The sequence below is a fragment of the Rhinolophus hipposideros genome (genome assembly GCF_964194185.1).
Source record: "Rhinolophus hipposideros genome assembly, chromosome: 21".
Lineage (NCBI taxonomy): Eukaryota > Metazoa > Chordata > Mammalia > Chiroptera > Rhinolophidae > Rhinolophus > Rhinolophus hipposideros.
This window is the reverse complement of record NC_138067.1, coordinates 30,942,872-30,956,011: the sequence shown is the minus strand read 5'-3', so window position 1 is coordinate 30,956,011 and position 13,140 is coordinate 30,942,872.

Sequence of the window (13,140 nt, the reverse complement as noted above, 5' to 3'; positions counted from 1 at the left end):
ATAGCTCAGCGTTCAACTGCTCCAGACCCTGGTTATATATTATTATTTAAAAAACCTCGTGGAGGGTTTCATGGCCAGTGACCAACGCTCAGTTTCCATGAGCAGAAATCTGGCAGTGACAGGCTCTGTGTGGACGAAGTGCGGGGAGAACAGGGAATCGGGGCAAGGACACCCACCCACTGCTCCTTTTTGTGCCAGTGGTGTTGGGGAGGGGGCTGGATTCTGAGGTTTTATTTTCTGGGATTGCTTCAAGTTGAAAACACTTTTACAGGGTAGCAAGCTATTGTTGACACCTGCACAGCTCAGCTCTCTGAACCTGAGCTTGTCACCAAGTCTCGGGGGCAGGTGCACTACAACCACAGTTAAAATGTGCCCAGGAGTCCAAGGTTCCTAAGTTGACCCCATGAGGTGTTTTGAAGTCAGGGGTCTTCAACCACTAGTAACAGAAACCCATTCATCCTGACTAAAAAAGGGAAAAGGAATTTATGGACCCACATACCCTGGCAGTCCCTGGGGTAGATCTAGGGTGAAGGGGTCTAGAGGCTTTACAGAAAGCTGTCAGTATTCAGTGCATGTGTGTGTATGTAGTCACGTGTACACAGTTCCATATGCATGTGCACTGTGTTGTCTGGACATGCCTGCATGGGTGCACATTGTATGTGTGTGTGCGCGAGTGTGTGCCTCTGAGCTCAGTCTCACAGGGAATTCGTGGTGACACCCAGAGCAGACTGTGGACCCTGGAGTTTTTCCATGTCTGCTTCCGAGTCTGGAAAACTAACCCACCACGGAGAGGGGCTCTTTGTTGTCCAGATGTGCCCCACGCTCCCCAGGGGCAGCCCCTTTCCTAAAGTGGCACAGTCCCACACGCCCACACTTCTGTCCTTTCCACAGACGCAGGTGTCTGGGAGGACTGTACATCACCACCTGGGCTGCCATTTGTCCATCGTGGTTTCATACGACTCGTGTCCTCAGCACCCTACACCTATCACTCCACAAAGATCGTCCCCGTGGATAAACTCAGGTCTTTTATGTCCAGATTAATTGCTGGATGTGATTCCATCGTGCGGCCACGCCACAATCCATTTCTCCATTGTTCTCTTCATAAACACTCAGGTTGTTTCCTGTTGTTTTCTTGTTTAAACAGTGCCACGGTGCATATCCTCAGAAGCTATAGAAAACCACGCGCCCAGCTGTGCCTGGTACCACAGACGGCTCCCAAGTGTATGGTCCCACCAATCTTCCCTCCCAGCAGTGTTTGGGGACATTTTCTCCTGCCCCAACCGGGCCTGTAATGACTAATAGCAGAGGAGAGGAAGAAGCCATGATCAGAGCAGGAGATAAACGCATGGTTCTTCCTGCTGCTACATGCTCTGACGAGTCTGGGAAGAATACAGATGCCTGTACTTATGAGCTGCCTCATCTGATCTCAGAACCAGGGAAGTGTCCAGTGTGGGCTCCCAAGAACTTTTTTTGGTCCACAAAGAGATCCACTGGGGCTATGAGCTCGACAGCATGCCAAAGTCTGTGTGCTGGTACATTGTTCTGGGGAGAGGACGCTTAGCTTTTGTCGGATTCTAAAAGACGGTCGTGACTCCAAGCCTTTGAACCTATGTGTTTCAGTTGGGCTCTTTCTGTTATGAATGACAAAAAAAAAAAATCCAACTTAAATTGGCTTGAGTAAATAAAGGGGACAGAAAGGGAATTTATTGGCTCACCCAAGCAAAAGGTGCAGGAGTAGCTGGGCTCAGATAAGGCTGAATCCAGGGGCTCACATCACACCAGAGAACCCAAGTCTCTCTCCATCTTAGTCTCGAGACACTTTTCTCTGTTGGCTTTGTCATCAGGTAGACTCACTCCACCCTGGTCCCCCAGTGGGTTCAGACTCACACCCTCACTGCTCCACATGCAGCAGAAAGGAGAACTTCCCCCAGTCTTGGTGACAATGGACCAAGGCGGGTCATGTGCCCATCCTTTGGCAGACGACTGGCATGCTCTGGGGACTCAGGGTCATTCGGGGGGAGGGTGGCAAGGGCAATAAACTCCCCCTGCCCGCTGAAGAAGGCTAGCATCTTAGGCAAGTTCAAGCTCGGGCGCTCTGGTCGTTTATAGTGACCAGTCAGTCATGGGTGAGACCTGGCAAGCCTGGTGCCATACGTAGGGATGGCCTGTGGCCTGAGGGCAGCAGCACCATCTATTTTGGGTTGAACTATGTCCCCCTAAAAATATGTTAAAGTTGTTGAAGTCTTAACCCCCCAATACCTGTGAATGTGACCTTATTTGGAAATAGGGTCTTTGCAGAGGTAATTAGCTAAGATGAGGTCATGCTGGATTAGGGAGCACCCTACCTCCAATGCCAGCTGTCCTTAAGAGAAAGGAGAAGGAGATTAGACCAACACAGGGAAAGCCATGTGAAGACACAGAGAGCAGAGTGATGTGGCCTCAAGAATGCCTGGGGCCACTGGCAACAGCAAGGAAGAAGGCTCCCCTAGAATCTTCACAGGGAGCACGGCCCTGCCCACACCCTGATTTCGGACTCCTGACCCCCAGAACTCAAACAACAATCCCGTTGTTTGAAGCCCTCCGGTTTGGGGTAATTTGTTGAGATAGCCAGAGGACACTCGTACAACACCCAACCCTGACATTGGCTATGACTGACCCGTGAATCCAGGCACCCAACATGGTCCTTGGTCTCCCCTGCAGCCCCAGAACACTGGCTCCCCCAGACTCATGAGGATCCCAACCTGGTGTTTTCCAACGTGGCCTCAGGGAGGTTTGAGGAAGTGGTGACCCCAATGGCTGGGAAAGTCCTCCAGGGCAGCCTTGTGACTGTGCTTTGTAGGTGACCCCAGCAGGCTTCTGATCTAAGGGGAAACCCCATTAGTTCCCCCTGCACCCAGCACAGCCACTGTATGTTTGGAAACGCCTGGGCAGCACCAGGAGCCAACGTGGCCACCGACCAAGCCCCGAACATGAAATTCCTGCCTAAATCCCCTGCTGGTCACACCTTCTAGACACAGGTGGTCAACTCCAGCTGGCGTTCTCTGGCATCTGGGCAAGGGATTGCCTCAGTATCCAACAGGGAAGCTAAATCAAAGCCATCCCTGACCGAACCCTCCTCAAGGGCTCATGCTCCCTGAGCTCCAGTCCCACCTGACGGCTGTGCCAGGAGCCTCGGGCCACCATGGTTCAAGGTGGAACGCCCAGACTCTGCAGTTGACTAGACCCAGAGTTAGATCCTGACTCTACCGTCTACTTGGCGTGCAGCCTCTGGAACGTCTCCCAGTGTCCCCATCCGGAACAGATAACTATCCTTCCTACCTCCTAGCATTCTAGTAAGCAGTAATGGGGGGAATGCACCACAGAGATGTGACTGTAGGATGACGAGGCACTCAGTCAGTAGATATTTATTGAGTGTCTGATACGTGCCAAGTGATATCCTTGAAGTTAGGGATACGACGGGAAAGAAGACAGACACAGGAGTTTGGGAGCTCATGAAGATGAAGGCGGTGATGATGGTGATAATGAGGGTGATGAGGATGGAGCTGGTGATGACGTTGACGGCGGTGACAGTGGTGACAGTGGTGTGATAATGACGATGAAGATAAGATGCTGGTGATGAACATGAAGCTAAGACTCCTCTCTAGACCACGAGCTCCGCAGGAGCAGGAGCTGCAGTTCCCATTTCCGGCCCCCCTTTGCGTCTAGCACAGTGCCTTGCACATAGCAGGGACTCAGGAAATGGGTATTGTTGATGGACTTATTCTTCAAGTTGCTTTAAGCAAAGGAGAAGGATCCCTCCAAGGATAGCTCAAACTGGGCCCCATGCCAATCTTTGTAAAGTGAGGTGCTTTATCTTTAAAATTGACTTGAGCTTTTCATTCCATTCTGTTATATCCGTGTTCGCTTTACTTCAAACCACAAGAATTTTTTTCCAAAACTTTTGAGTAAAAATGATGCCCCAAGGAAGCATGCCCTGTATATCCCTGTGGCTTCTGAGACACTAACCACTCACACACACACACACACACACACACACACACACATGCACACACCAGGCCCCCACCCCAGGCCATCCCCCTAGACGTCTGAAGGTCCAGAGAGCCCAGGGCCAGAGGCACGAACCCAGGCTGTTAAACACTCTGGAGAAAACCACTCTCTCACCTGGTGGTGTCAGGACTGGGGGAGCAGAAACGACTGACTAAGGCCTTTGAACGCGGCTCAAGCACTGCTCTGGGTTCTGGAGGGCAAGGAGGCCGAGCCTGCGGTTTTATGTGGCTTTATGCTAAGAGCCAGAGTCAAAATAAGAAGGCCCTGAAGAGGTCTCTGGAAACTTCATTTTCCTCTTAAAACATGGTGTCACCATGAGGGCTGCGTCCTCGACCTGGACAGACCCTGGATTACGAAGCAGCCGCGTCAGTGCTGGGCGTCCATGAGTGTGCTTAGGGAGCTACAACTATGACTGAACGACGATGCGGGATTTACTCAGGAATCTTGCCAGCTCCCCAGTGACAGACAGTGAAACGAGGCAGGAAGAGGGCAGGACACTCAGCCAGGCTACCGCTGATTTGATTCAGACCCTGGTTGTCTCCCCATCTCACACTGCCCTGCCCTCCCCTCGGAGCAGCCCCACTCCCTGAGTTTCTATTTCCCAGTTTCTAAAGTGAGTCTTTGGCAGCTCTTTCAGATGGTTCTCCGCTCTGTTACATAACCTTCGTTCTCAGAAGCATGGAAGTAGAAAGCAGTCCATGGATAATTTGATAACAACACGTATTGAGAAATAAATGGGAATTGACTGAACAGATGAAAATACTTCCCACCTGATCCCTGAGGACGGGGGTCCCGTTTCCCACAGCAGAAGTTTAGCATCGATGAGGAAACAAGTGAAGGGGGACAGTCAGTCTCATTTCCTCCCCTGCATATGCCAGGAGGTAGATCTGTGGCCCAATCATGTCTGCTCTGACTTCTCAAGGCAGAGAAGGTGCATTTACCTCCGAGCCTGCAAAAGCATCTTCCTGGAGGGTCGACTGTACTTGTAATGTGTTGAAATAATCATTTCTATATTAAAAACAAATACAGCCGTGGCATGGAGCAAAATGCAAAATTCCCATGGATTTTCACAATCAAACACAAGACTTTCAAAGGAATGTCACGCACATGGCGGAACAACTCAGGTCATCACCCCATAATTCCAGATTGTGCAGTCTTCTTTCAACTTTCTGGTAGGCAAGTTTGACAAGAGAGAGAAAAAAAAGTTTTCTTTACTGCAGAGCCAGCCTCTGAAGGCCCTAGGACAAGCATGGAGCCCGGACGCCACCTCGTGTTCACTTGGGGTATGACCAGTTCCGCGACACTTTTGTGAAGGTGTCAGATTCAAACGCAGACAGGTGGTGTCCTTCCTGGGGAGTTGGTTCCTACATGAATGGGACCTCCCCACCCCTTCCCCACCAGCCTGTTTCAGCAGCTGGGCCCACCCACCTTGTTAATGAGCTCTTTTGGGTGAGGTGGAGCCTCCCCCCAGTCTGGCCTCAAGAGGGGGAGTTGGGGGGGGTGGGGAGGGGGGGGGCGTGGGGGTTTTAACCCGAGATTTGCTCCCTGGAGATTCTGATTCAGGAGCCCTGGGTCAGTGCAGAGAGGTGTGTTTTCTACCAGTTTCCCAGACATCCTGGGAATGAACACGGTGATTTGAACGTGCACTTGAATCGCCTGGGGCAGATTTTAAACCTTACAGAGGCACCGAGGGTACAGTTCACACCTCAACGCCCTTACATACCATGTTTCCCCAAAAATAAGACCTAGCTGGACAATCAGTTCTAATGTGTCTTTTGGAGCAAAAACTAATATAAGACCCGGTCTTATTTTACTATAACATAAGACCAGGTATTATGTGAATTATATTATGTAAGACCCAGTCTTATATAATTATATAAAAACTAATTATATAAAAACTAATATAAGACCTGGTCTTAATTTACTATAACATAAGACCCGGTCTTATGTTAATTTTTGCTCCAAAAGACGCATTAGAGCTGATTGTCTGGCTAGGTCTTATTTTTGGGGAAACACAGTAGTTGCCCAGGTGACCCTAATGTGCAGCCTGACCTGAGACACACTGGAATGAAGCCTATGTCATTGTGAATTTCCTTATAAAATATCCGCCTGCCTCTTAGCATGGCTCCTTAGTCAGGTGACCGCCCCTTCCGGGCATCCTGGGATGGAGGTGTTCCGGGATGTGTAGATTGCTGTATGGACAGGTCCTTTGTTTGGTGATTTTGCCCTGAATCTGCTGGGGCTTTGTCAGGACACCCTACATGTCCTGTTTTGAGTTTCTTTCAATAAGTTACAAAAATACCACAGTTAGAGTTATTTTCTGCCACAGTAATAGGCAGAATTAATCAGCTACATGACAACACTAAGGGGGCAGGGCTTTAATGCTAAACATGAGAATGTCCCAGGAAAACCAAGACAAATTGGTCACCCTCATCCTGAGACCTGCCTCAGACTGGCAAATAATTGGAGCTGGGCCAGAGAAGCTACATTTTTGAGAGTGGCAGCTGGGGCATCTATCAGATTCTTAAAGGCGTCTGTAGTCCCCTCCAGGGTGACAATCCTGCTTGCCATGCTTCTCCACGATGCAGGCCCTTGGGGTGCGCTGGACCGAATCTGGCACTTATACCATACCACTACGTTTTATGGAGGGAATGGGACACCTAACACCCATCCCAAGACAAGATGTTGTCTGCAGGGCAGGGCAGGAAGGGATGGCTCGGGAAGGAACTGGTCAGACGGAGAGCAGTGGACATCTGAGTTTAGCTGGTTTTGTTGTTCACTGGTGGTGTTTGGGTTTGAGGGGAGGCCCAGCCTTATATTATAGTAAAATAAGACCAGGCCTTATATTAATTTTTGCTCCAAAAGACGCATTAGAGCTGATTGTCCGGCTTGGTCTTATTTTGGGGGAAACACAGTACTTGCAACTGGCTCTCAGGCACATTTTTCTATAGCCTATACATTCACTACTTTCAGGGTGTGTGCCACGTCAGAACCCATGGAAAGCATCCCTGACAGTGACATGAAGTTTTTCAGACTGTAGAGCTGGTGCCTGCAGCAGGATGTCCCCGTGAGCCGGAGGTTTCTGCAGGGCAGAGAAAAGGCAGCTGGAGAAGAGAAAATCATGGCAAATGCCTGATGACTGATGGGTTTGGCCATCTACTCGCAGTCACCCTGTGAGTCCCCTGCCTGTGGGAGAAACGCTGCTACAAGTACAGACACGTGAAGAGGAGGACATATGAACAAATGTGCCATCCATGCCTCACCCTCTGGGATGCAGGAAGTTCCAGGACAAAGCCCCTGATCGCTCTGCCCTGGTAGCGTTTTCTGGATGCCCGGCTCCACAAGCAGGATGGGTTAGGTCTCCGCGTACCCTCTGCTGTTCAGAACTGAGAATGCAGCCCACTGAAATAAGGAACTCTCCAAGACGCAGATCCAGTTGTACAATTTGAGATGCCTGCAAGCTGAAGAGAACCCTTTAAAAGTCTTCTGAGTCCCTGCTCTGGGGAGGGAACTCCGGTTGAGGGGGGATAAGTACACCATACCTCAAATGGGCAAAGGACCTAAAAATACTGTTTTCCAAAGAAGATATACCAATAGCCAAGAGGTACCTGAAAAGATGTTCAACATCACTAGTCGTTAGGGAAATACAAGTTAAAAATCACAGTAAGACATCACCTCACGCCTGCTAGAATGGCTCTTATCAAAATGATAAGAGATAATAAATGCAGGCGGGGATGTGAAGAAAAAGGAATTCTTGGGCATTGTTGGTGTGAAAGTAAATTAGTACAGCCACAGGGGCAAACAGTATAGAAGAGCCTCAAAAAATTAAGAACAGAGCTCCCATATAACCCACAGGCCACAGCTGGATAGAGTCAGTGTTGAACACATCCGAAAGTTGCAGTAACAGTCCTGGTAACTTCTCACACCTAGGGAAAAACTGAAGTTCTGAAGTGAGATTAGGTACAGTAAGGTAATGTTGGCATCAAGCTCTGAAGCCTTTCAAAGCACACAGAAGACTTTATAGAAACTCAAAAGATAGCACCATCTACTAATAACAGCTTTTTCCCTTTCAATACTAATCGCAAAGATAAATTAAAAATAAATGTTCAACTTATTCCATTGTTCTTTTCAGAAAAAAATGACCAATGCCTCCCATGGTGACACTCCCTTTCAGAGAGCACTCTGTGACACCTTGTGGGACCTGGGATACCTCAGGCTTCTCAAAGCCCCACCTGACGGCCTCTGAGCTGCACGGAAGGTCACGCAGACACTTCTCAACATCCCAGACTTTGCTGCAGGCTGCTCTCCACCTGTGCCTGGGCTTCTCGAAGAAATATGTTTAGGCGGATCCTGCATGTGTGAAAACAACTAAAAACGGACTCTGTGGCTGCTACAAAAGGAACGGCCACGGCTGAGGTGAAGAAACCTGCTGGGTGACACTCACAGGAAGTAAACAGGACACTGATAGCAAGCAGACAGGACACAGAAACAGACGGGACACCTGACACAGACAGGAAGAGCTTCTTTCTCCTCCAGCCTTCCAAGCTCCCTGAGGGCCCCTCGAGACAAAGGCCAAGCCAGCTGGCCAAGCTAAAATACAGTTTGCAGGACCCGAGTGCCAGCATCCATCAGCCAGGATGGAAGGGCAGGCTTGAAGCTGAGAGACAATAACTTACCTGGCAGTCCATCGCAGGCTACTCAGCAACCATACACATCACTCTACACATGTTTGAATGTCCACACAACATCGAAACAAGTCTCCATCCCCACCAAATAAGATGCAAATAGCCTGCATGCAAAGGAAGATGTTCTTACACTCACCCCAAAATGAGGACTCACGCAGTACCACAGTCATGGGAGATATCCCTGGGCTGTGCAAATTGCTGCTCAAATTCAGTCACCGTCCCATCTGAATATCCTGTTACCTAAGGGCTAAATGGTAAAATTAACTTCCAACAAATTTGTATAATATAGTAAGGGGAAAGGGAAGCCAAAAAGAAAAACTAGTCGATACATACATGGGTACGCACACACAACAAACAAGGAAGAAAACATGCACGGATGCTACAGCCCTCATTTGTGAGACTGGTCATGAAGCCCTAGGTGACAACCATAACTTCCTTCTTCCATTACTCACTCTGTATTTCCTTTTACCTTTATCCAGGCCTCCGCTGCTCGAGGCTCTTCACCTCATGGGAAGACCCAAGTCTTCATTCATGTAGGGTCTGAGTCCTTGGTGGGCCTGCCTTGTTGTGGTTATTGTAGACGATTGTTTACATTGACTTTTACTATTGAACTTGGAAGTTCTAAAAGGCACCAAAGAGAGTCCCTGGGTTCTAGACATAGTCTTCCTTGTCCCACTATGTAGCAAAAACCCGATTTCCCCCCCGGTCATCAGGATCACTCACCCCATAGAATAAACCCCTCTCTCCCTGTTGGTTCAGTGGCATGAGGAGCCCCCCACGGTCGTGGCAGTCTCAACTTCCAGTTCACTAGAGCCGCTATTGTGTCCCCTGATGGACTCATTCATTCCGTCGGGAATCAGACCTCTAAACCAGCAGAGAGAATGTTCCGAAATTCAGGGTCCCGCCCATGTGTTATTTATTAGGTCTGAGAGTGAAAGAAGCCACTCCCCCTCCTGTCCCTTGATCCCTGACCCATGGATTCAGCTTAAGATCTTTTATTAAAAGCACAGTTTTAGTATGGAGGATCCTCAAAAAATTAAGACTAGAATTACCATATGAGCAATCCCTCTTCTGGGTATATGTCCCCAAAATTTGAAAATGTTTATTCATAAGGACGTATGCACCCCTACGTTCACTGCAGCATTATTCACAACAGCCAAGACATGAAAACAATCTATGTGTCCTTCAACGGATGAAGAGCTAAAGAACATGTAGTACATGTCTACAATGGACTACTTCTTAGCCATAAAAAACGATGAAACATTACCATTTGCGACAACGTGGGTTGAACTTGAGATTATCATGCTAAATGAAATAAGCCAGATGGAAAAGGACAAGAACCGTATTTCACTCAGATGTGGGATATAAGACAGAAAGCAACAAACGAACAAAGGAAACAAGCTCCTAAACATAGACAACAGTACAGTAGTTACCAGAAGGGAAGGGGGAGTAGGGAGAGGATGAAGAAGGTAAAGGAGGTCAACTCTATGGTGCCGGAAGGAGGCTGGGCTCTGGGTGGTGAGCACGCAATACAAGATACAGACGATGTATTATAGAATAGTACACCTGGCACTTACAGAATGGATTAACCAACGTCACCCCAATAAATTTAACGTTTCAAAAAGCATACTTTTATATGAAAGGAAAGCAAGTTAGAACTCTCCTTGACAAGAACGGAGGAGGCCCTCAGGCCTCACAGCACGCAGACCAGTAAGGCATTGCCACCTACTTTGTGGCTTTTTCCACTTCTCTGGACTGGGAAGTTATTGTTTAACAGGTACAGAGTTTCAGGTTGGGATGATGAGGAAGTTCTGGAGATGGATAGTGATGGTTGCACAACAATGTGAATGTTCTTAATCCCAGAGTTGCACACTTAAAAATGGTTCAAGTTGTAAATTTCGTCATGTATATTCTACCACCATACAAAAAAATGATATAAAAAAGCCTATACTTCATCCTGTGCGACAGTATCCCATCTCCTGAGAGCATTATTGTCCAGCGGCCCACCACTGAGTGTTCAGAAGGCCCCTTCACGGAGGCCAGCTGCTTATATGTGGGAAAAGCAACGAGGCCGAGGGGTGTGAGCCCCGCCACATGAGCAAGTCCTGTGGTACCCTGTTGGGGCTCAGCATTGATTTTGACTGTTGGCAGATTAGGCACGGGACAGCAGTAGCCGTCTGATCAGCTTGTGGGAAAGACGTCCCTGCGTGGTCTATGCATAGCCTCCATCCCTGGCTTCGTGGTCCACGGGCTCAACACCGAGGGACCACGGGGAGAGCCCAGCCAACCACAACTTCTGTTGACTGCTCGTTCCTGAGCATTGCTCACACTTGCCTGTTTCTTTGTCCTTAAATCTCATAACCTGAGACTTAAATAAGCTGGATGGGCGTTAACTCTGTGACAGTATCGTCCTTGAAGCTCAAGTTCACTTTCCTGATCTTCTAGAAGGAGGTGTGGTTCTACAGTGTGGATCTGTCAGCCCAAGAGGGTCAGTGTCAAGACTGGGAGTGCTCCAGCCCCTTTGAACCTTCCTGAGGGCCCCCAGCATTCACCTGCGGTTGGATTGGGAAACCCCTGCCAGCCTCATCAGGTGGTCCAGCTGGGCCTCCTTCCCAGTGAAAAGCGTGGCTGCCATGGGGTCTCCGTTCTCTGGTCCATCAGCTGACCCTGCTTCCCTCTGTGTCCTCTGGCACTGAAGCCGCTACCATGCTTTGCTGGTGGCCATGATTGATTTGTACTTTGGGAATGGGTGGGGGGAGGTTTGCAGGAATAGCTCCTCACTAATTCTTCTGATAGATACTGTCAACAGGGTTTTTGGTTTTGCTATCTACTCAGTTTTTACATGGGAATTCACAGAAATTCAAAAAGTATGCCACCACAGCCTTCCTATTCCCAGACCCTACCAACTGGTCTTCATCAATTCTACTGTTGTATTCAACCTGTGTTTATGTGGATTTGCCTCTATGGTTTCCAGCTCCCTGGCTCACTCTTCCTTCTTATGTCCTTCTTCTGCCCCACATCCTTCTGCCCCCTCACAGTGCTCTGGGTCAGACCCAAGCACCACTGATGTCTCTGAATTCCTTGAACAAGCTCTGTCCTGCCTCAGGGCTTGTTTGCTGTCCAGTATGGAACTGTTTCCACCTGCCTCCCTCTCCTTCACTCAGGTTTTGGCACGATTGGTTCCTTCTCATTCTCCAAGTCTCAGCTCACATATGTGTCACCTCCTCAGGGAGACCTCTCCCCACCGACCTCAAACTGTTCCCACGCCCACCCAAACTCCCTCTCCACCAGCTCCCAGGAGCCCTGTTAAATCTTCTCATTATTTTGTCCATTAATGTTTTACTTGTCCTCCGCAAGCGTGAGGGCCCCGAGGGTCATGTTCACCATTATATTCCCCAAGACATGTAGACAGTCAATCAATGGCCAATTAGACCCCCAGCTTAAGGAGGGGGGTTGAATCTAGTATTAACTCTGCTTCCTCCCAACCTCCCACTAAAATGGCAGTAAACAAACATCTCTTTTTTGACGCCTAAACTCCCAAGGACATAGAGGACAGAAGAAAACATGACAGTCACATTTTGGAACCTGAAACTGATGTCCAAGTGGCAATCCTCTTACAAGTTCGAGAGCAGGTTCCCGCGTGGTAAGAAGGCCCTGGAGAGCCTGATGACTCCATGGGAAGTCCTAGGCTCAGGGACGTTGCATTTGAAGCTATTCCAGGGGAGACACAGTTTGGGGATCAGAAGGACCTCCACCACTCACTCACTGACCCTCAGGTAGAGTCCTCTGCCTCCAGCCCATTCGGTTCTAACACTTAACCCACAGTAAGAGCCCCTTCCTCTCGGGGTTGTTCTGAGATAGTGAGTGGTGGGAGTGCCTGGCCCAGGGTAGGTACACCACCATGGTCATTTAAGAGCCAGGTGGTAGGCCAGGGTGACCTTGGGCCAGGTCAGGCACCTCAGCTCCACCACAGGAGCCTGCCCTGAGGAGCTGAAAAGGGCATCACCCAGCAGGAGGCCCAAGCTTTGCAGCTAGAGCCCCCAAAGCCACTGGCCCTCACAGCCAGACTCCCATGCCCCGCAAGTCCCAGCATTTCCTCTTCCCCACCAGGCAAGGAAGTCAGCTGGCCCTCTGAGAACAAGGGATCAGGGACATTTCTAAGGGGGAGGGGGGACGGACACTAAAATCAGGGGCTATATTTAACCTCATCTTAACTTTAAAAGGGCAAATATATAAGGCCCCCCTCTTGCGACTTTCCCCTGGTCAGGCTCTAGGGACCAACTGCCCTTCCTACTGACAGCTGGGCTTCTCCAGGGCCACCACCCACCCTCGCCTCCTTCCTACACCAGTGCTGCTGGGAGACCCCTTTGCACCAGCATCTGAGACTCGCACTATGCAGCTTTGTTCT